This window comes from Nicotiana tomentosiformis, chromosome 12 (assembly GCF_000390325.3).
Source record: "Nicotiana tomentosiformis chromosome 12, ASM39032v3, whole genome shotgun sequence".
Classification (NCBI taxonomy): Eukaryota; Viridiplantae; Streptophyta; class Magnoliopsida; order Solanales; family Solanaceae; genus Nicotiana; species Nicotiana tomentosiformis.
In genome coordinates this window covers 135,496,323-135,519,074 of record NC_090823.1, presented here as the reverse complement: position 1 = coordinate 135,519,074, position 22,752 = coordinate 135,496,323, and the positions used below count along the sequence as shown (strand labels likewise).

Here is a 22,752-nt window from a genome sequence, read left to right as displayed (position 1 = left end):
CCATAAGCAATTTTACTCTTCTTAAGCACCTTCAAAGGAACACACCTACGTAGATTACTCTCCAGGAGATAACCCACCTCCCTAACCTCAAATTGGCATCTTGTTATATCTTTTCGCAGTCACAATTACTATGCAATCACTTAGTCAATCTGAGTCCAACTCATTACCTAGACATGAGAATTTAATTTACCCCAAAATTTAACAATATGAAAGATCCTTCAAAAGATTCATACTCGAGACTGTACGTCACATTAAAAAGAAAATCAAGCACCCAATGGCCATTTCTTTACATTTCAAGGAAACACTTCTCGTCACATTCAAATCGTCTTAACACATCCCGCGGTCACATCATACCCATCATACCGCCATTTCACCGCTCATCGAGCCACACATTCCACTGTAGGCTCATTATCGGACATATGAGTCCAATTGTACAAGTTATAACTGAAGTTGCCAAGCTTAAACTGCGGTCTAACCATGGCCTCAAGTCCTCCAGACTGGCCCATCACCAAAACATAGAATTCACATCTCGCAAATCATCCCTGAAATTACAAGCCGGCGATACACAACTGATACTGAGCGCTCGTGTGCGCATACGAATACGTGGAAGGAATTCAAAGAGTTATGTCCCAAGCTGAATCAATCCTACATGATAAGGAAAGAAAGATGGGAAGTATATATCCTAAATGCCATGTAGCCTCTCGACGATAAGTATGGACGTCATCATACCGATCCGCAAGACTCTACTAGACACTTGCTCATGATTTGTAGAACCTATGAACCTAGAGCTCAGATACCAGCTTGTCACGACCCAAAATTCCACTAGTCGTGATGGCACCTAACCCAACCCGTTAGGTAAGCCAATTTCCATCTATCCAATTCCAATGAAATTAATTAAAAGAAAATATCTAAAACCAATACATCTCCCCAAGAACTGGTAGTACAAATCATGACCTTCTAAGAATAGAGTGTACAAAGCGAAATAAAATAAATACATAGTCTATTTGAATAATACATAAACAGAGCTTTTATAAATCTAAGGCTACCCTGAACAAGAGGCAGCTACAATAGGAAAGCAGTTACATCTTCAGATCCCGCAACCATCGAGCACAGCAACAACGACAGCCAATATCTGCACGCAATGTGCAGAAGTGTAGTATCAGTACAACCGACCCCATGTACTGAGTAAGTAACAAACCTAGTCGTAGGTTGAAAGCAGTGACGAGCTTCTGCCAAGGTCGGGTCCAAAATCACTAGTCCACAACAGTCTATAACAACATAAAGCAAATAGTACTAGAAGAAACACAGAGATAAAAATGCTCAGCCGAAACATGATTTCAAAAATAATAGTTCTTCCTTTCAAATACATCAGTGAAAACCCAAATCGTTTGCCGAAGTTGCCAAAAAATATGAATAATTTGAGAATAGTAATTCTTCCAAAAATCATTTCAATAGTAAATAAAATATCTCATTTTCAATCCCAGATAACCAGTGTAAAACAAATGCATCACTATACACATCTGTCAACATGTGTAAAAAATCATGAATAATGTGATACCGTACAGCATGAGGAAAACACACCTCTATGCATATATGTCATGTGTGCATGTCAATGTAATATATCTCAGAGATTTCACTCATGTACTCACAGTCTCAGAGTACTCAATCTCATTGTCTCGTATTCTCTCTCATTGTGCTCACCACACTCAATCACTCAGCGCTATACAATACCTGCTGCGGCGTGCAGCGCGATCCCTGTTTATAGTCGACAGCGCTCACTGAGGGTGTACAGACTCATGAGGGGCTCCTACAGCCCAAGCGCTATAAGCACGGACAACTCACGTGCTGCACGGATAACTCACGTGCTATAATATCATATCTGGATCCGCACGGACAACTCACGTGCTATAAAAATATCTGGATCTGCACGGCCAACTCACGTGCTATAATAATATCTGGATTCGCACGGCCAACTCATGTGCAATAGTATAATATATAGATCCGCACGGCCAACTCACGTGCAATAGTATAATATATAGATCCTCACGGCCAACTCACGTGCAATAGTATAATATATATAAAGTCAACATGTCCTGCTGTGGCGTGCAGCCCGATCCCAAATATATCCTCACAATCAGGCCCTCGGCCTCTCTCAGTCATCAATCTCTCATGTCTCTCTTTCATGGGCTCACAATGTCATGAGAATAGCCCAAAAATGATGATATGATGTATCAATAAATAACAACAGAGACTGAGATATGATATGCAATGAAATGAATATGACTGAGTATAAATTTTTATTTTAAAAATAAATATTTCACAACAATATGACCTATGTGGGTCCCAATAATACTGGCACATAGCCTCAACATGATTTTTAATATGCTTTTCACCTCAATTTCTTTAACTCATAAAGTCGCGTAGAAAATGCCAAGATCATTTAACTACAAACTTCCACCGAAATAATTATGTCACAATTTCTATAGTGCACGCCCACACGCCCGTCACATAGCATGTGCGTCACCTCCCAACAATTCATGAAATACATATATTTAGGGTTCATACCCTTAACTCCAAGATTAGAAGAGTTATTTACCTCGAACAAGTCAAATTCAATGTCGAGCAAGCTAAACAATGCTCCAAAAATCCCATTATGCGCGCATCAACTTCCAAACGGCTCGAATCTAGCCAAAATAATTTGATTCATCCCATAAAAATTATAGGAATTAATTCCATATCAAAATACTAATATTTTCCAAAAATCCGAAATTGTGCCCCAAAAATCACCTGTGGGGCCCACGTCTCGGAATCCGGTAAAAATTATAAAATCCGAACCCCCATTCAACCACGAGTCCAACCATATTAAAATTACTCAAATCCGACCACAACTCGGCCTTCAAATCCTCAATTTATACTAAGAGAGTTTTCAAACTTTTCTAACTTAATTCACCAATTAAATGATAAAAACAACCATGGATTCAGGTAATTTAACCAATATTGAGTTAAGAACACTTACCCCATTATTTCCTCCGAAAATGGCCCAAAATTCGCCTCAATCCGAGCTCCAAATCGTTAAAAATCCCATTTTCTGAACTTAAACTTTCCGTCCAGGCCTCTCTTCTTCGCGAACGCGACAGGTCCCTCGCGTTCGCGACGCACAACTCGACTGCCCACAAATTTAACTCTTCGCGAACGCGACCGTGTCTTCGCGCACGCGAAGCTGTGCAAATCTTACCCTTTACGAACTCGACCACGGCTTCACGAACGCAAAGCTTTACCAGCTCAGACCTTCGCGAACGCGAATGCCACTTCGCGAACGCGTAGAACAAGAACCTGGGGTCCCAATCGCCTCACTCCTCATCACGAACGCGAACGCCACTTTGCGAACGCGTAGAACAAGAACCCGGGGTCCCCAATCGCCTCACTCCTCTTCGCGAACGCGACAGCTCTCACGCGTTCGCGATGCACACACAGACCATACCTTCGTGTTTGCGTCCTCCCCTTTGCGAATGCGAAGAACAAAACCTCACACTAAGAAAACCCTCTTCGCAAACGCGAGGGCCCACTCGCAAAGGCGAAAGAGAATATGAGAAAAATGCAGCAAGAGATATGAGCAATCTCACCAAGGCCAAATATGATCCGTTAACCCCCCGGAACTCACCCGAGCTCCTCGAGACCTCAACCAAATATACCGACAAGTCCTAAAACATCATACGGACTTAGTCGAACCCTCAAATCTCCTCAAACAACGCTAAAATCATGAATTATACCCCAATTCAAGCCTAATGAACTTTGAAATTTCTAGTTTCTACAAACGACTCCGGAACCTATCAATTCACGTCCGATTGACCTCAAATTTTGCACACAAGACATAAATGACATAACGGAGGTATTCAAATTTTCAGAATCGGATTCCAACCCGATATCAAAAAGTCAACCCCCCGGTCAAACTTTCCAAAAATTCAAATTTCGACATTTCAAGCCTCATTCCACTACGGACCTCCAAATAATTTTTCGGACACGCTTCTAAGTCCATATTTACCATACAGAGGTATTGGAATCATCAGAATTAAATTTTGTGGTCGTTTACACATAAGTCGACATCCGATCACTATTTTAACTTAAACTTTAAACCTTGGAACTAAATGTTCCAATTCATTCCAAAACCTCATCGTACCCGAACCAATTGCCCCGGCAAGTCACACAACAACTGTAAAGCCCAATTTGAGTAGTAAATGGGGAAACGGGATTGTAGTACTCAAAACGACCGGTCGGGTCGTTACATTGATGTAGTAGAACCACCCTTGAATGGCTCGTGTGAATTGAGAACTTTCTCATTACTAATATGCTGCCTTTAACTAATTAGTATTAGTTTACTAGTCCTATTTTGTTATTGAAATGCTTGTGGTTTATAAGTTTCTCATCAAATATTTTTATTTCATTATTTCATCTTGATGGTGAGTTTACTTCACTTACGGAATAAGAGGATCATCGGGTGGCATCAATACAAATCACAAAGCAAATAGATAGTACCTTTTATCTATTTATAAACTGTAGAAGCACTTTAGATTTGATAATGTTTAAGTTACCATTCCGTTTAGTAAATTTTTGAGTTACCTTACATGAGTTATTATTAGTTTAGTTTGATAAAGATTTGAGCTTCTTATGCTTAGTATTATGGTTATTTGTAATGGAATTTTATTTTTGTGTTATAAGTTATTCAATAAAATTGTTTTTTTAATGCTATAATCCACTATTTTTTTAAAATAATAATATCATATTACGGAGGTTATAGACCCCCACAAATGATTTGTTTAGAACATTGGGATCATATTGTGCAGATTATAAACTGCTACTAATTGTCTTTGAAAATTGTCACAAATTCAAATTCAATTTGTGGGGGTTGTCGTGGAGGTTTTAAACAACCGTCGCAATATTGCTCGTGGCAATCATAATTGTGGCATTTTTAAAAACTGTCACAATTCATTTTGTTGGGGTCGGAAACTGCCTACGTATCCCTTTTTTAAAGGAATCAGGTCTAACGTAGTTCAAACCTCTGAACTAACTATTTTTTTCATTTTTCTTTCTTTTTCTTTTTCTTTCTTTTTTTTCTCATTTTTTCCTTCTTTCTTCTCTTTTTTTTTTGTTTTCAAAACAAACTGCCCCAGCTTCTATTTTCGATGGGCATGGACTTTCGAATGTTTTTTTTTTCTTTTTCTTTTTTGTTTACTTGTACTTTCTAAGAGTTGCCCAAGTTTGTACTCTTGAGACATGGACTTTTCCTTTCATTTTTCTGTCATTTCATCATTTGTTTTTACTTTTGACTCTAAACTTGATTCCAAAAGAGGGTAGTTAAAGAAAATAACGCAGGATCAAAAGGGGTAACAAAGGGTATAAAGTGTTTAGGTAGCACAAAAAGGGCCTCCCAGCCTCGAGAACACCAAACATATTATCTTTTGCGGTCACAACATTGATGACCATGTTTGTCTTCTTGGTTTGTCGTGGTCGAAAGACACTTTCCATCCCTTAATGTCAAACTTTCCAACAAACTTCAATTGATTCTTTCCCAAACCCAACCTTCACCATGATTTGAAGGTAAAACTTACTCGAGCTTAATTCCAAAGTGTTTCGACTCTTTGTTCAACCTCAATTTTTTTTCGTTATCCGATTCAAGATTAATTTAATTTTCTAAGATCTGGCCAAAAGTTCCGCGTGCATGTCATGTCACTAGAACAAGCGGCGAAAGAACTAAGCATAGAATGAAATAAAGACAAACTGTATTTCATTGAATAACGGATAGAAGGATTTGACAATAAGACAAACAAACTGAAATCCGAGTTACGACCCTAAAATAACCTGGCTAATGAAAATAGCAACAAAATGAACAGACAAAACTCACACAAACAAAATAGAGGGATAGAAGGGTTTGACTCAATAAAACAAATAAAATCTGGATCACACCCTAGAATAACCCAGACAATAGAAAAAACATCAAAACAAACTACCAAGATTCCTTCCTAGTGAGGAGGGAATGACTTTTCAATTGCTAAGCTTGACATTTAGCCATAAATTTGCTCATCAGAATCACCATGGCCTTCTCCAATTTCAGTCGGCAAGTTCCCGAGAGGATTCTCATACTCCATGTCACCACACATCATCCCCACAAAGTGTGCATCATCATGTGCATATAAAGGATTCTGCGTGCTATTTTGGGTGTCATTATCTTGGATCACCATCAGTTTTTCCTGGATCATCCTTTCTATTTCTCTTTTCAAATCCCGATAACTTTCAACATTGTGCCCCTGGGCATTGGAATGGTATTCACACCTTTTAGAAAGGTCAAAGCTTCTTGCACGTGGGTCCACACAATTTGGAGAAATAGGTGCAATCATATCATAATGCTTTAATTTCTCAAACATACTTGCATAGGACTCTCCTATTGGTGTAAAATTATCTTTCAACCTTTGTTCCCTTTTATACCCCTGGCTTGGATGTGGGTTATAGGGCACTTGAAAATTTTGTGGAAGCTGGTGGAAATTTTGTGGTGCTGGTGCTCGCCTTCTGGGGTGTCTTGGTGGCTGGACAACATACTGAAGTGGAGCAATAGAGTATTGTGGGTTTTGAGGTGGATAGTAGTGCTCAGGGGAATCATTGGAAACCTGATGAGGCTACTCATACCTTCGAGATGTTCTCCTAGGACCTCTTCTCGACCTTATTGTCATCATGGTTTCTTCATCCTTCTCATTCGTGTCACTAAAATTATCAGATTCAATCTGGACAGCCTGAGTTACAGCTTTGAGAACTGCTTGACTTATAATTTTGCCTGTCTTAAGGCCATTCTCAACCATTTCCCCAATTTTGATTGCTTCCGAGAAGGATTTGCCCACTACGGACATCATGTTTTGAAAATAATCTGGCTCTTGAGCCTGAAGGAAGACAGTGATTAACTCGTGGTCATCCATGGGTGGCTTAATTCTAGCCGCTTGCTCTCTCCATTTAATGGCATATTCCCTAAAACTTTCAGTTGGTTTCTTTTTCAGGTTTGAAAGAGAATTACGGTCTGGGGCGATATCAATGTTGTATTGGAACTGTTTGACAATGGCCTGGGCCATGTCATCCCAGACATGCCAGTGAGAGGTTTCTTGATCCATAAACCATTCAGAGGCTACCCCTGTCAGGCTTTCCCCAAAATAAGCCATTAGTAATTCTTTATTTTTTCCAACACCTCTTAGCTGATTGCAATACCTTTTCAAGTGAGCTATGGGGTCGCCGTGTCCATCATACTTTTTAAATTTTGGGATCTTGAAACCAAGTGGCAAACGAACATTGGGGAACATACATAGATCCTTGAAGGCAATACTCTTCTGACCTGCCAACCCTTGCATGCTTTTCAACTATTATTCTAAGCTTTTTATTCTTTGGGTCATTTCTTCTTGTGCCATCTTTTGGGCAGGCTTCTGAATTTTTGCAGGAAGATCAAATAGGTATGAGTGGTACTCAGGAGAATGGTACTGTTCTTGCTGGGTAACAAATTGTGACTCATGAGTTTTCTTTTGTACCACTGTCGGCTGTGGGAAGGTGAAGACGGGCATAACAGTAGTGGTTGTCTGATTGGTTGTCAATGGCACACTTTTGGAGCGCGCAACAGAAGTTCCAGCTGTAGTCATATAGTTGGGATAAAGACTCAACCCAGGTGAATAAGATTGATCATGCAATGAGACCGGAATGGTAGTAGTCGAAATGGATGTGAACTCTGGGAAACCATGAATAGAAAAAGGCGGTCCTTGGCCATTGGCCCATGCTTGACACATTTCAGTCATTTGCTGCTTCAGTACTCTATTTTCCTCAACCACAGTAGACTCTTGTTGAACCCTCTGACCCTGAGTCTTTTGTGCACTTGTAACAGCTTTGATGCCAATTGTCAATGGCATTTTTTCCTTGGATCTTGTGTTGCCAGCTTACCACAAACCGACCACCTCAAACTTTCTTTACAATTCAAAACAAGAGACACGTTAGAATGGACTCAGTCGGTCCTTATTATTATCATCATTTTTTAATACTTTTTTTTTTGGTCGATCGAACCTGATGTGGGTTGCCTACGTATCATGTGGGAACATGAATCAGATCGTGCGTAGTTCGGGAAGATCAAGAATAAAGAAAATAAACTAACTTTTTTTTTTCTAATTTCCGAAAGAAAGACTTATAAAGAAGAAAGAAAATATTTTTGGATTTCGATTTTTTTTTTCCGGAATTTCGAAAGAAAAACATCTAAACAAGAAAGGAAATATTTTTGGATTTTTAGAATTTTATTTTGAATTTATTAAAGAAATACTTCTAAAGAAAAAAAAATATTTTTGAATCTTGAATTTTCTTTTCAATTTTCGAAAAAAGAATGAAAATACTTTTGGATTTTGAGAAGAAATTAAAAAGAAAATGTTTTTGTATTTTTTAAAAATTGGGGGCTAAAAGAAAGATTTTCTACAGAAGGAAGTAAAGGAAAATATTTTTGGAGTTTTTTGAAAATTGTGGTCCAAAAGAAAGACTTTCTAAAGAAGAGGTAAAGAAAAATATTTTTGAATTTTTTTGAAAATTGTGGTCCAAAAGAAAGACTTTCTAAAGAGGAGGTAAAGAAAAATACTTTTGGATTTTTTGAAAATTGTGGTCCAAAAGAAAGACTTTCTAAAGAGGAGGTAAAGAAAAATATTTTTGGATTTTTTGAAAATTATGGTCCAAAAGAAAGACTTTCTAAAGAGGAGGTAAAGAAAAATATTTTTGGATTTTTTGAAAATTGTGGTCTAAAAGAAAGACTTTCTAACGAGGAGGTAAAGGAAAATATTTTTGGATTTTTTTGAAAATTGTGGTCTAAAAGAAAGACTTTCTAAAGAAGAGGTAAGGAAAATATTTTTGGATTTTTTGAAAATTGTGGGCCGGAACCGATGAGGTTTGCCTACGTATCTCATATCCGGTGAGAATCAGACCCGCGTAGTTCTGCCAATTTTGATGCGCAGAAAGATATGATTTGTTTTGAAAAGATTTTTTTTTTCTTTTTTTTTTTTTGAAACTTTGGCAGAGTAACGAGACTATTTGAATATCGAGATTATCAAAACCGGGCATTTTTCTATCCTACCTCACTCTTGTTTTTTTTCTTTTTCATTTTCTTTTTCCTCTTTTTTTTTATTTTCTTTCCATATTCTAGCAGCCAGTCAACATGCAAGCCGAAACAAATGAATACACAAGTAGCACGTAAAATGCATCAGGATGGTCTTTTAATTTGGGTACACCTGTCCTGGACAGACCCAACCCCTGTGTTGAGTCCCAAAGTCAAATGCACGTGATGCAAACAAACGTTCTATGTTATTCTAAGTTTAAATCCTGGGTGTATTGTTCTAGACCTGGCTTACCCGAGCGGACAACTCGAGCCGGGGGGGGGGGGAGCGTACCGGGAATACAGAAGCTTCACCGGCTTTGCAACTTGTCCGAACCTCGTTCTAAAATTAGGATATGACTCTAACAGAAAAGGAGCCACGCAAAGCGCACGCTTCCCAGAAGATATAGAAGACTCAGAGAGAAGAAGGGTTTCGTAGCAGTTTATATACAATTCACACAATATCAAAGTGGTAAAAAAAGCGGTATTTAGCACATTAGGTTCAAACATGTAAAACCTAGAAAATCATGAAAGCCAATCATAACAGCTATTCTAAGCTCGAATTCTGAACCCTGAACCAGAGATTCTGGGTTCTTGTCCCCAGCAGAGTTGCCAGAGCTGTCACACCTCCTTTTTTCCGAAAGAGATAAGGAGTTTTTTTCCAATTAAAGTGATATTAATCGAAATAGGATTATTTATTAATTCCAGAGTCGCCACTTGGAATAATTTATGGTGTCCCAAGTCACCGGTTTATTTTAAAATCCCAAATCGAGGAAATTTGACTCTATTTATGGTCCGCGAACACAGAAGACCGGGTAAGAAATTCTGTTAACCCGGGAGAAGGTGTGAGGCACTCCCGAATTCCATGATTTTAGCACGGTCGCTCAACTATTAATAATTGGCCTAATTATCTGATTTATTACATGTTTGAACCTATTGTGCATTTTATTCCTTTTCACCGCTTTTAATATTTATGAAAATTATTTAAATAAGTCGCGATATCGCGCACTTATTATTTTTGTATACATTGTGAATCGCGTCACGTGAAACGCACCCGCGACTCACAACATGTTTATTTTAATTAATATTTGAAGTTATGGTCGAGTCACGTGAAACGCACACTCGAATTGGGATTATGTATCGCGACCATGCCACGGGAACCATACCCATGACCACGATGATTCATTATTAATCGCGCCTAAAGCAAACTACGATGTTCATGAATTGTTCTCCCTAAAAAAAACTTTGAAATTATTGAGGCCACAAATTATGAAAATTATTGCGGAGAAATGATGTGACTTAATTGTTAAGCTAATGGGACAAGATACAGAGGTGATTGTCATTTATTGAATTGGCTTGACAAATAATGCATTTGGCCCATATTTCGCGGCAAATAGATCAATCCAACTTGATTCCAACTAAAATTCAGGTAGCCCAATTAATAATCATCTTAAAACTTTTGGCAAATAATTCATCAATTACTACAAAGATATTCTCAAATCACAAACTAAAGAAGTCTTAAAACAAAACCAATACGAGCACACAAACATATGGATAGAAATTCATGAACAAAACAGAAATAAAAAAAATGATTAAGGAATATGAATTAAAGGAAAGGTGGAATGAATCTTTCTATCTCAATAACTATTTTTTTCATACTGCTTATCAAACACCTTTAATCAAACGAAACATACACAGCTCAGTACCAACCTATGTGGATTCTAAACCATTCTTTCACAGATAAGCTAAACAACAACAATAATTTCATACTAAAATATATCTGAGAACAATTTTATGAAGAACATACCTCGCCGCACAAGGTTCGAGTTTTTTTAGAAAAGAAGAAAGCCAAATAAAGCTGGAATCAACGGGTTTGAAGCTCAACAAGCAATCTCAACAGCAGCAAAATTCCTCAGCAAACCCAGAAATCGACACCAAAACTGGAAGAAGTTGAAACGGTCCTTTAAATTCTAGGTTTCTCCTTTTGTTTGAAGCCCCTTTGGATTTTTTTTTTTTGGTTTCAGATCTGAAATTTCGAACTAAACCAAGCACCTTTACTGCACCTCGATCGAAACTCCGAGCTAATTCAAAATAGAACCCGAGTCAACTAATTCCCACCAAAAATTAATCACTAACCAGGGATCCAAACTTGGTTGATTATGATTCAGAAGGGTGGGACTACGGCGATGATAGATGTGTAGAGTCGTGAGCCGAGAAGATGCAAAAATAGAAGCCTTGTTCTTTCTCGCCGTCACTCTCTTCTCTTCTCTGTTTCCAAAATCCCCCTCTTTAATCTAATTCTGTCCCCTCCCTCTATTTCGTTCTCTTCTTTTGTTAGATGGGGTGACTGGTTTTTCCGAAAATGGGGGAGGGATCCGGGGGGGGTCGTCCTCTCCTCTCTATTTTCAGATCTCTTCCCTAAAGTCTGGATGAGTGGAAAATATATAGGTCTAGGTATATGGATTAATTGGTGGCCAAGAAAAAGAGTGTGCATGGCATGTGCATTTTTTTTAGAGAGAGCATGTGAGTTTGTTACAAAAGATAAGGAAGAATCTTGCCACATGCAAATGACTCATTGACTCTTGCTTTAATTAATATATATTTTTTAAGAGTGTAAAATAAAAATACTAGCTAAATATTTTAAAATCAAGAACATATAATTTTTGTGATTTTTAATTTTCTTAAATAAAACCTACTAAAAATGAAGTTAAAGTTAAAATATGTAGATTAAACTTTAAATTATTTACATACTAAAAAGTGTTGAAAAATTACAAGTATGGTAAAAAATTAGGTGCTCACAGTGTCTATGTGAAGACCATCACATCACATCCACAAATTCCGGAGTCATGACAAGGTCAAAAAGGAAAAATAAGATAAATTAATATTCAACGGAAAAAGTCAAATATACCCTTGTACTATTAGAATAGTTTTAAATATACCCCTCGTTATATTTTGAGTCCAAATATACCTCTTTCATTATACTATTGGTTCAAATATACTCTTTTCCGTTTAAGTTTGTCCAAAGTGGATATCCAATCTTATGTGACACTAATATTTGATCAGGTAGATGCCACATGGTTTGCTACCCCAGCGCTCCTAACCCGTTTTACCCCTCCCTTTTAATATCTTAGCCCTTTTTGCCGAATATTCAATATATATATACTTCTGTTAGTCTTGTTGAATTCTCATATGAACTAGAGTTCTTACTATTTCACTTTATGCTTACCTTTTCCTATGTTTGATAGTTGATGCTCATGAATTTTTCATATTAGATCATTTAATTTGTTGCTTTCTTGTTATGGTTACTACATAAGAATTTTGAAGTGAGTTTATTAGCATAGAGTGATGAATTATCAGCAATTGTTTGCAACTTTCTTTGTATATGTGCCTTTGTTTTAACTTATATTGTTTTTCATATTCCTTGGTGCCAGCCAGTCTATTTCGTCATTTGGGAAAAGCATAATGATATTGGAGTGGGCCATTAATAACCATAGTAATTAATGTTTGACACTATGTTTGTTGCTGGAATGTTAACGAACAATAATCTGTCTCTCTCGAATGGTACTTTTTGATCGTTTTCATTAAATTCATATTACATCAACTTGATCGATCGGGATTTTGTTATAGAAACATTGATTTAATGAAGCACACCCAGTAGTTGGAATCTGTCAATCTTAAAAATGCTGAATAATTGTCTAATAGGCGAAAGAATTACGCAAGATATCTCTCGATATTTTCTTAATATATTTTTTATTGATAAAACAAATTTTCTATTTGAAGAAACTAGATATAGTGACATTAGAAAATTGCCTTTGCTTAGGAGAGGATAGAAGGGAAAGAGATTGAAAACGAAATATAAATAATCAAATTAGAACAATAATATATATCTTTTCAAGTAATAAATAAAAAAGAAGGAATATGAAGCAATATGCTAAAAAAGGTGAAAAAAATATAATATAGTGAGAGATCGAAAAAGAAGAAGAATGTGGGGGAAGGTACACATTCGTTTAATTCAGGTCATAGAGTATCGAAATTAAATCTTTTTTTAACATGTTTGAAATGCGAACCTAGATGTAAAACAAATTTATACTTTCAATCAAAATCAAATAGTTACTCTCTAGAACTTTGTTTACCCGAAAAATGGATAGAGTTGAATTTATACGTAGTTCTAAGGGTACGCGGTATAACTTGACGCAAATCGTATAAGAGGAAATATCGAATATTGACTATCAAGAATGAAAATACAAACAAGGTTGAAGGGAGGATGATTTATGAATGAGCAAGATGAAAATAATGTATAAAGCTCAAAATGATAATTTCTTAATATGGAGCATATGCACAGTATCTGAGTTATGGTTTCTTCATGTCTCAATGCCCCCTTACACAGATAATAGCCATCCCTCTTATAGTGGGAGATCCTATTTTAGATATAATTAAAAATACATAGTGGAGAACTATAATAAATCAACTTCCCCCTTTTTCCTACCGAGATTCTCTCCTTTAGTGCGGCTATAACGACTCTTGTTTATAGGCTCGATATTGACTTGAGCTCGATAGTGAAGTGAGCTCGATATTGATTCGAGCTTGATTTTAACTCGGGGCCCGATATTGATTCGGGCTCAACATTGGTCGGTCTTTGGCTCTCGAGCTCGATAACGTTGCTTCACATCATGGTTCGATTTGGATTCGAGCTCGATAATGACTTCGGGTTTAGTATTGATCGGTCCCTGAAATTAGAAGATAGGTAACCCGGCTTCGGATCATATCCCGAAATTATGAAGATGCTCTTCGGTCCATTATGTTCCCATCTCGACCAGTCGTACGAAGGCTGAAATCGGTTTCGACCGTATACAGATAGTCCCCTCGTTTCTCGGGAAGGATGTGGCGAGAAATGATATGATTTCCCAATGGATCGATCAGATAAATACTGATGTTTGCATCGAATCCGACCATGTCGTACGTGATAGTTGTCCCGTCGGTTCCATTTACTAAGGCATTAAATGTGTGTCAGATGGTGGTCGGCCACTGCTGATATTGAACCGTTATTCCCCAATCTATAAATAGCTTCTCTTTTTACCATTTATCACTTTTACATCTCCACGTTTCAATTTTTTTAAGTTCTTTCTCGCATCTTCTGAGTTTATCTGCAAGCCTATGATTTTTATTGCAAAATCTTCCTTCTGTGGTTTTCACTGCAAAGCCTTTCTTCAAAACCCTACATGTTTGTCATCTATTTCTATTCTCGATCTTCAAAACCAAAATGGTGAAAACATAAAAAACCGTTCCTCAAAAAGAAAAAGCTTGTTCTTCACAGCCTGCCGCCGACAAAACACCGGTAGAGCCATAGCCTGAGGAGTGTGTTCCCGAGGCGTGTGTTCTTACCTCCGATTTTAAGGTCGACAAAGGCTCGTCGGTTCTCGGCCGATTCGAGCCAGTAACGAGGTATCTGTGTTCGATAACCGAGGGGCATCTCAAACAAATAAGAAAAGATAGCAACTGGGAGAACAAAGAAGTGGTAATCCCGTCTCCCGAAGAAGATATTACGACTCATGTAAAAGGGTTTTTAAGTGTGTATACTTACCCTTTCACGTTAGGTCCTCTCGACCCTGTTAGTATTGATTTTTGCACTCAATACCAAATAACCCTAGGCCAAATTAATCCTTCTTCTTGGCGGATCGTTATTTTGATCTGTTTCTTTGTGAACAAAATCGAGGGGATGTCTTTCACCCTCGACCACCACATTCGATTGTACAGCCCCCGCCTCTTTCGAGGCGGGTTAATAAAACTTCAGCACCGGGCTACGAAGGTTCTATTCTCGAGCATAGACGAGGATAAGGATCGAGGTTGGATGGGTAGGTTCGTTCGAGTGAAGACTTCGGACCTAATACCGGCCGAGAAGATGCCATTTCCCGAGGAGTTGAACATGAAGCATAAGTGTAACTCCGCTGTTATCTCCTATTGTTTTGCCCCTTCGTTTCTTTCTCACTGATATCCCTTTTTTGTGATGCAGCAGTTCCTTGGATGCCCGGTGTAATTCCTAACCTCAAGAACTGGGTACGGGACCTGGCTTCGACCTCTACATACACCGAGCGCTCATGGCGTGATTTGTCAAAGGGCCGATGGGAGGCCAAAAATCATGGTAAGCCTCTTTCTCGTATATACTCAATATGAATCATAGGAATTAATTCCATATGAATTTACTAATTTTCTGGATAAAATCCGAAATTCGTTAAAATATTCGGCAGTGGGACCCACGTCTCAAATCTCGAAAAAACTTACGAAATCCGAACACCTATTCTGAGACGAGTCCGGATATACAATTGGTTTTGGAATCCGACCTTAATTCGAGGTCTAAATCCCCAAATTTCGAAATTCCTAAGTTCTACCCAAAAATCCTAATTTCACCATAAAGATTCTAGATTCAAGGTTGAAATCTTGTTATAAGATGTAAAATATTGAAAGAGACTAGTTTAGAATCACTTACCTATGATTTGGGGAAGGAATGGTCTTTGGAAAATCGCCTTTTGTGTTTTAGGCTTTGAAGATTTGGGAAATGAATCAAAAATCCCGTCCAAAAGTCATTTTGATCAGCTGGAGATGTCGCATTTGCGACATGGGCTTCGCAAATGCGAGAAAAGTATCACAAATGAGAACTCCTCGCATCTCTACTGCCTTCGCAAATGCGAACCATTTGTTCACAATTGCGAACATTGAACCATCGCAAATGCGATGAAAATCTCGCAAATGCGACAATCCCGGTCCCAGCCCATCTTCGCAAATGCGGCCGGTGATGATCGCAGTTGCGATCCTGAACTTCGCAAATGCGAAGGTCCCCTTCCAACCACACTTCTCGCAAATGCGAAGCTTCTTCGCAAATGCGAAGTCTGCAGACCTTAAGCACACCAGCTATGATTTCTATGTTCAATTCACTTTGTAGCCTATCCGAAACTCACACGAGCCCTCGGAACTCTAAACCAAAGATGCACACAAGTCTAAAAATATCATACGGACCTTCTCGCATGATCAAATCACCAAAATAACAACTAGAACTCCGAATTTAGCACCAAATCAAATGAAATTCTCAAGAACATTTTAAAATTTCTATTTTCTCAACTGGACGTCCGAATCACATCAAATCAACTCCGTTTCTCACTAAATTTCACACACAAGTCTTAAATATCATAATGAACCTATATCGGGCTCCGGAGCCAAAATACGGACCCGGCACTCACAATGCCAAACACCAAACAATTCTTAAAAATAATTAATTTTTCAGACTTTTAATTTTCATCAAAAGTTCATAACTTGAGCTAGGGACCTCCGAATTCGATTCCGGACATACGCCCAGGTACCATAATTCGATACGGAACCACCGGGACTGTCAAAACATGGATCCGGGTCCGTTTACCAAAAATGTTGACCGAAGTCAACTAAAATCAACTTTTAAGGCATAAATTCTTAATTTCATCAATTTTTAATATAAAAGCTTTTCGAAAACCTGCCCAGACTATGCACGCAAATTGAGGAGGGTAAAAATAAGACTTTCAAAGCTTAAGAGCGCAGATTCGAGTTCTAAAACATAAGATTACCTTTTGGATCATCACACACACTCTTGGTGACTGCACTGCTAGGTTTTATTATGTTGGACATAACTTTCTCTACAGATGTCCAAATGATGACACGAAGGGCTACAACCTTCATTTTTGAATCATCTCAATATTCCTTGTGGATCAAAAGCTATAAGCTTCCGAAGTCGGACTATCGAATCTGAGAGTTCCTGAGTGCGGCCGCACAAAAAATTGTGCGGTTCGCACACTCCTTTGCGGACATGAGTGCGGCCGCACCAAAATTGTGTGGTCTGCATAACTCCCCTGAGGTCCGCACTTCCCTTTTTGCCTCAGCACTGTCGAAAGTCATCCTGAACCTCCCGGACACAAACTATATATGAATTTCAATTATAAAACACGCTACGGACCTGCTCGCGCACTCAAAATACTTAAAAGAGGTCGTCTTGACCCGATATTGATCATGGTCAAACTCCTAAATTTCTTAACTTTACTAATCATTCAACCAATGACCCAAACTATATACCCAAGTCCCTCGGGACCTCAACCAAATATACCAACACATTCCAAAATACAATACGAACTTAGTGGAGGCTTCAAATCACGTCAAACAAATGTCTAAATTATGAATCGTGTCTCGAATCGAATTATGCATTTTTGGATCTTCCAACTTCTATATTTTGCGCTGAAACGTATCAAATCAATCCGGAATAACTTCAAATTTTGCACACAAGTCATAATTGATGTAATTAAGCTATTCCCATCATCGAAATTCCATTCCGGTCGTTTGCTCAAAAGTTAACTCTCTGATCAACTCTTTCCATTTAAGCTTCTAAATAAGAATTGTTCTTTTAATTAAATTCTGAATCTTCCGAAAATCAAACTAGACCACACCCGCGGGTCATAATACTTATTAAAAAGTTGCTCGAGACCTTAAATTACTGAAAGGGGCGTTAATTCTTAAAACGACAACTCGGGTCGTTACATTCTCCACCTCTTAAACAAACGTTTGTCCTCGAACGTGCTAAGAATTATTCTGAGGTTACCAAATTGATGATTTTACTTTTACACATATACTCACGGTTGATCCCACGTTATCGCATTTGAGATAAGACTGACAACACCATCTCAATTAAGATTATTTCTTTTATCCATATTTGTAAACTTTAAGACCAATTTCTTACACTCCAAACATTTTCAAATGGCCTGATTTTCACAACAACGCACGGTTATTGTCTAAACTGGCTATAGTAACTCGTGCCTACGCACACATCAACTTTCTTGATAGTATTGAAGTACTTCAAAACTTTTCTGGGGTGTTACATTCTTCCCCGCTTAGGATCATTCGCCCTCAAACACATAACATAATTTATCTCTTCTTTTGCACGTCTCAATCCCCCAAATGTTTACTAACTCCCAAATTTTTCAGAAATTTTTGCAGAGTCTCTCATGTAATTGTGCATATCCACCTGCCAGAGTAATACCAAAACAACTCCTAACAACACGTCCACAACCCAACAAAACACCACAAGGTATATATCAATAATACTAATCTCAGCATTACAAGCACTGTATTATCATAATGATATCAGGACATGCAGCACATCATATGTATGCCCATCACCACATCCCTGGTCTTAAAAGCTGTTCATAATTAATTCCAGCATCATCAATAAATCTCATATTAACCACCACCTCATTTTGAATTTTTACAACACTGACAACAGAATGTGAGGCATGAAGACCTCATGGTTACTTACTCGGATTAATGAGTCACATTTAACGCCACTTGGGCACTCATCTCATAGGCTAAAACTCAATGTTTACAGCACGAAAATGGCTGAATATGCAGAAAAATATACAAGAATTATCAAATAAGCCTAACATGCATGACTCCCTATTAATACTATTGTATAGATTAAATTTCACTAAGGGAGAATTTTTAAACTCATAAATATTTCACCACAAGGACCTCGTCCTTATATAACTTCCACCGCGGCTTGTAGCCCAATTTAAATGTTTCACATCATATAAGAATCAATGCGAGGATCTCGTCCTTAACTCCGTATCACAAGTATTTTGCACATTGTGCCTACTGAAATTTTTAATTTCCTTTTTTTCTTTCTTTATTGTTTTTCAATAAATTTTGTAAACATTTTTTTTTTCATAACACATAACGAACCTTCATACCGGTAGGGCATATAATTCATAAAAATTGGAATCAATTATTCCGAAACACATTAAACCCACTGTAGTGAATAATAAACATTACTTTTGGACTTATAGTCCTCAATGGTGTACCAAATAAAATGACAGACACGGACTCACATCTTTAAATCTCCCAACAGGGATAAACATATAAGTAAGTCACAAACTTACGAAGCTCACCCATAAGCGGAGCATAATAGGAGGACTCGCCTCAATATTCATATCTGAATCCAACTAAGGGGAAATATTCTTTTATAACAAATCGAGATCGTACCTGTAACGACACCATATATTGTATCGGCCTCAGCCAAATCATAGAGATTATATCAACGGGTCGGGCCTCCACCTCTTAGGCACCCACTACCCGCCTGTCCTCCACCTCTAGCTGACTGTGCACGTGGAGTATTAATTGGAATAAAGCTTGTAGCTTGAGTGCTCTGATGAAATCCACCCCTCCCAAGTCTGGGACAATCTCTCATGATGTGCCTAGCATCACCACACTCATAACAACCCATCTGAGATCGCGGCTGCTCGTACTGAGTTTGTGTCGGATAATTGAAATAATCATTATAGGAATCTCGTGCCGGTAGTGCATTGTAAGAACTTACTGGAGCACTCCGAGTAATCTGATGTGCGGACTGAGCTGGCCGACTGCTTGAGCCTCCGCTATAATGGGTCCTAGCTAAAGAGTAAAATCCACTGAACCATCCAGATCTTTGAGACCTTTTGGCCTTCTTAGACTCCCTTTCCTCGACTAAAACACCCTCAATCTTCCTTGCAATCTTCACTACTAGTTGAAATGGAGTATCAGTTTGCAACTCTCAAGCCATGCATATTTTAATATCATAATCGAGCCCCTCAATGAATCTGCGGACCCATTCTCTAACTGTAGGAACCAAGATAGGTGCATGACGGGCTAACTCACAGAACCTAATAGCATATTCTGACACTGTCATAGTGTCCTGACGAAACCGTTCAAACTCTGTGTGCCACGCATCTCGGAGAGTCTAGGGAACAAACTCTTTCAAGAACATTTCCTAAAATTGAGCCCAAGTTGGTGGTGTTGCATCGGCTGGTCTTCCTTCTTCATAGATTTGCCACAACTGATATGTTGTGCCTGACAGTTGAAATGTAGTAAAGACAACTCCGTTCACTTCCACAATACCCATGATACGGACAATACGATGACAATTTTCAAAAAATCATTGGGCATCCTCTGTAGTTGTTGCACTGGAAGTAGGTGGACTATACATGTTAAACCTTTCAAGTCACTTTTGTTCTTTTTCTGATGCCTTTGGTCCGACCTCAGGCCGAACCAAAATAACATGTTGTACCAGTATTACACCCGGAACCTGACCAACATGAACCTGTTGCTATGGAGTTGTGGTAGGAGTCTGGGCTACTCCCCCAATCTGCGAATATTTGGTGCAACGGAGATCAATCCCGCCTTAGTTAATGTACCACACATACTCAGGAACTATGCTAAAGTCTCCTGAAGTCCGGGGTTACAACAGGTGCTTCTGGTACCTGTCCCCTAACTGGAGCTACTGGTGGCTCCTCAACTGTTGTTCTGACAGGTGCTCTAGTCGCGGCACGTGCCCTTCCCCGACCTCAGCCTCAGCCTCTACCTCGCCCCCCGTGCCTCTTGCAGCCCTAGTAGTATGTGCGGATGCCTGCTCAGCTAACCCGGTAGCATGTGTCCTCACCATCTGTGAGAGAATAGGGATACAAAGACTCAAATTCTACAATCAACAAATCCGCACGATAGGAATGAAAGAAGTAGAAATTTCCGAACAGTTATGTAGCCTCTCGAAGATAAGTACAGACGTCTCCATATCGATCCACAAGACTCTACTAGACTCATTCGTGACTCGTAGAACCTATGGACCTAGAGCTCTGATACCAACTTGTCACAACCCAAAATTCCACTACAAGCATCGTGATGGCACCTAGAGCTCAGCCTAGTGATGTTTCTCGGTCAATACGGTACGGATTTAGATATTTCGGTTCGGTATTTTCGGTATTCGGTTTCTTAATATGCTATACCAATATCATACCTAATTATATTCGGTATGGTTCGGCTTTTCTTCTTTCGGTTTCGGTTTCGGTTTATTCGGAATGGTAACTTCGATTTGTGCGGTTTCAATATAATTAACTAGTGCATAGAGGCATAAACAGTAAATTTCCTAATTAAGTACTCACAAATATAAAAATAAAAACGTTCTACGCTCATATGACTATTGACAAATGTTTTGTCCAAAACCAACAAGTATCAACCTATAGAGAGAAAAAACGTATATAAAGAATAAATTTAATTATTAAAATTATTTTGTTACTTTCTTAGAGCTAATTGCTGAAGTTAGAAAATACAACAAGGACTAATCCAACAGATGCAATTAAATACACGAGAAGGAACACCCTAAACATGCATACCAAAGAAAAGTATTATGTAGCTTAATATGTTATAATCAATAATATGTGTATTGTGTAACTTATTATATATTTCAGTGCGGTATCAGTATTATTTTTTTAAATAACAAATACCATACCTAATACCAATTTTTTTAAAAAAACTTAAACCAAATAGCATACCAAATACCAAAATATCGAATACCATATACCAAAATTTTCGGCTTCGGTACGGTAATTTCGGTGCGACATCGCGACTCATTCAAATAATTTCCATAAACAATAAAAGCGGTTAATTAATTAAAAATGGTAAACGATTAAATGCACTCTAGGTTTTTAAACATGTAATAAATCATATAATTAAGCCAAGTTTAAGTCAATAAAGTGACCGTGTTAGAACCACGGGACTCGGGGAATGAATTACACCTTCTCCCCGGTCAACAGAATTTCTTACCCGGACTTTGTTTTCGCAGACCAATAATAAAAGAGTCAAATCTCCCTTTGAATATGGATTCAAATAAAAGGTGACTTGAAACACCCAAAAATCAAATTCCAAGTGGCGACTCTAAATAATAAAATAATTCCTACTTTTAAAATATCACTTTAATTGGAAAAACTCTTTAACCCACAATAATCCATAATACATATATTTTATGGGGTAGAAAAGGGTGTGACAGCTATGGCGACTCTGCTGGGGATTCTCAAGAATTCAAGCTACTTTATTTGGCTTTATTAGTTTTTGTATATACTATGATTTATTTGGGCCTAATGTGCTATTTGTTCGCTTTTACCGCTTTAATATTGTTAAATTGTACATATAAACTGTCTTCTCACGCACCTCCTCTTAGTTTTCTTGAAAATAAAAATTGGGCATTTGCTTGACATAGCCCGCTTTCTTTGAGATAGCCGAGGTGCTTGTCACCCGATGAAGGATTTTTAGTCACACATGTTTTAGGTGGGGATCACCACCAGCTAAGCCAGAAAGCAATGCTACCGGTACGCTGACCCTCCTCGGCTCGAGTCGTCCGCTCAAGTAAGTCAGTCTAGATACCTTCTCCAATAGGATTTAAACCTAGAAGAACAAACCTCATGCCGGATATCCCTAGTATATTCGCTTTATTTGCATCACATGCATTTGACTTAGCGAAGCTCGGCACAAGGGTCGGGTCCGTATAAGACAGGTATCCTCTTTGAGACCATCATGTTCACTTATGTGCTACTTGTTATATCATTTGGAAGGATTTCTTGCATTGTTGACTAGCTTTAGAAAATTAGTTTAGCGGAATTAACCGGAAAAAAAATCATTCTCCTAGTTTAGGACACATAATCCTTTTTTACTAAGATTTTGTAATAGTCTAGCGTGAGGTGTAAAGATTAATTTTCATAAAAATCAAAAGAGAAAAATACTCGATTTTACCGAACTAC

At 38.2% G+C, this 22,752-nt stretch overlaps 1 long non-coding RNA gene across 1 annotated transcript; it reads right to left on the bottom strand.

Annotated features, from left to right (window-relative positions):
- Positions 1 to 938: 938 nt before the first annotated feature.
- On the bottom strand, positions 939 to 11,517 carry LOC138903606 (uncharacterized). The gene is made up of 2 exons (XR_011412924.1): positions 10,953 to 11,517; positions 939 to 1,132 (listed from the first exon to the last, which is right to left on the bottom strand). It is a non-coding gene; the product is annotated as an uncharacterized lncRNA (long non-coding RNA).
- Positions 11,518 to 22,752: the final 11,235 nt, after the last annotated feature.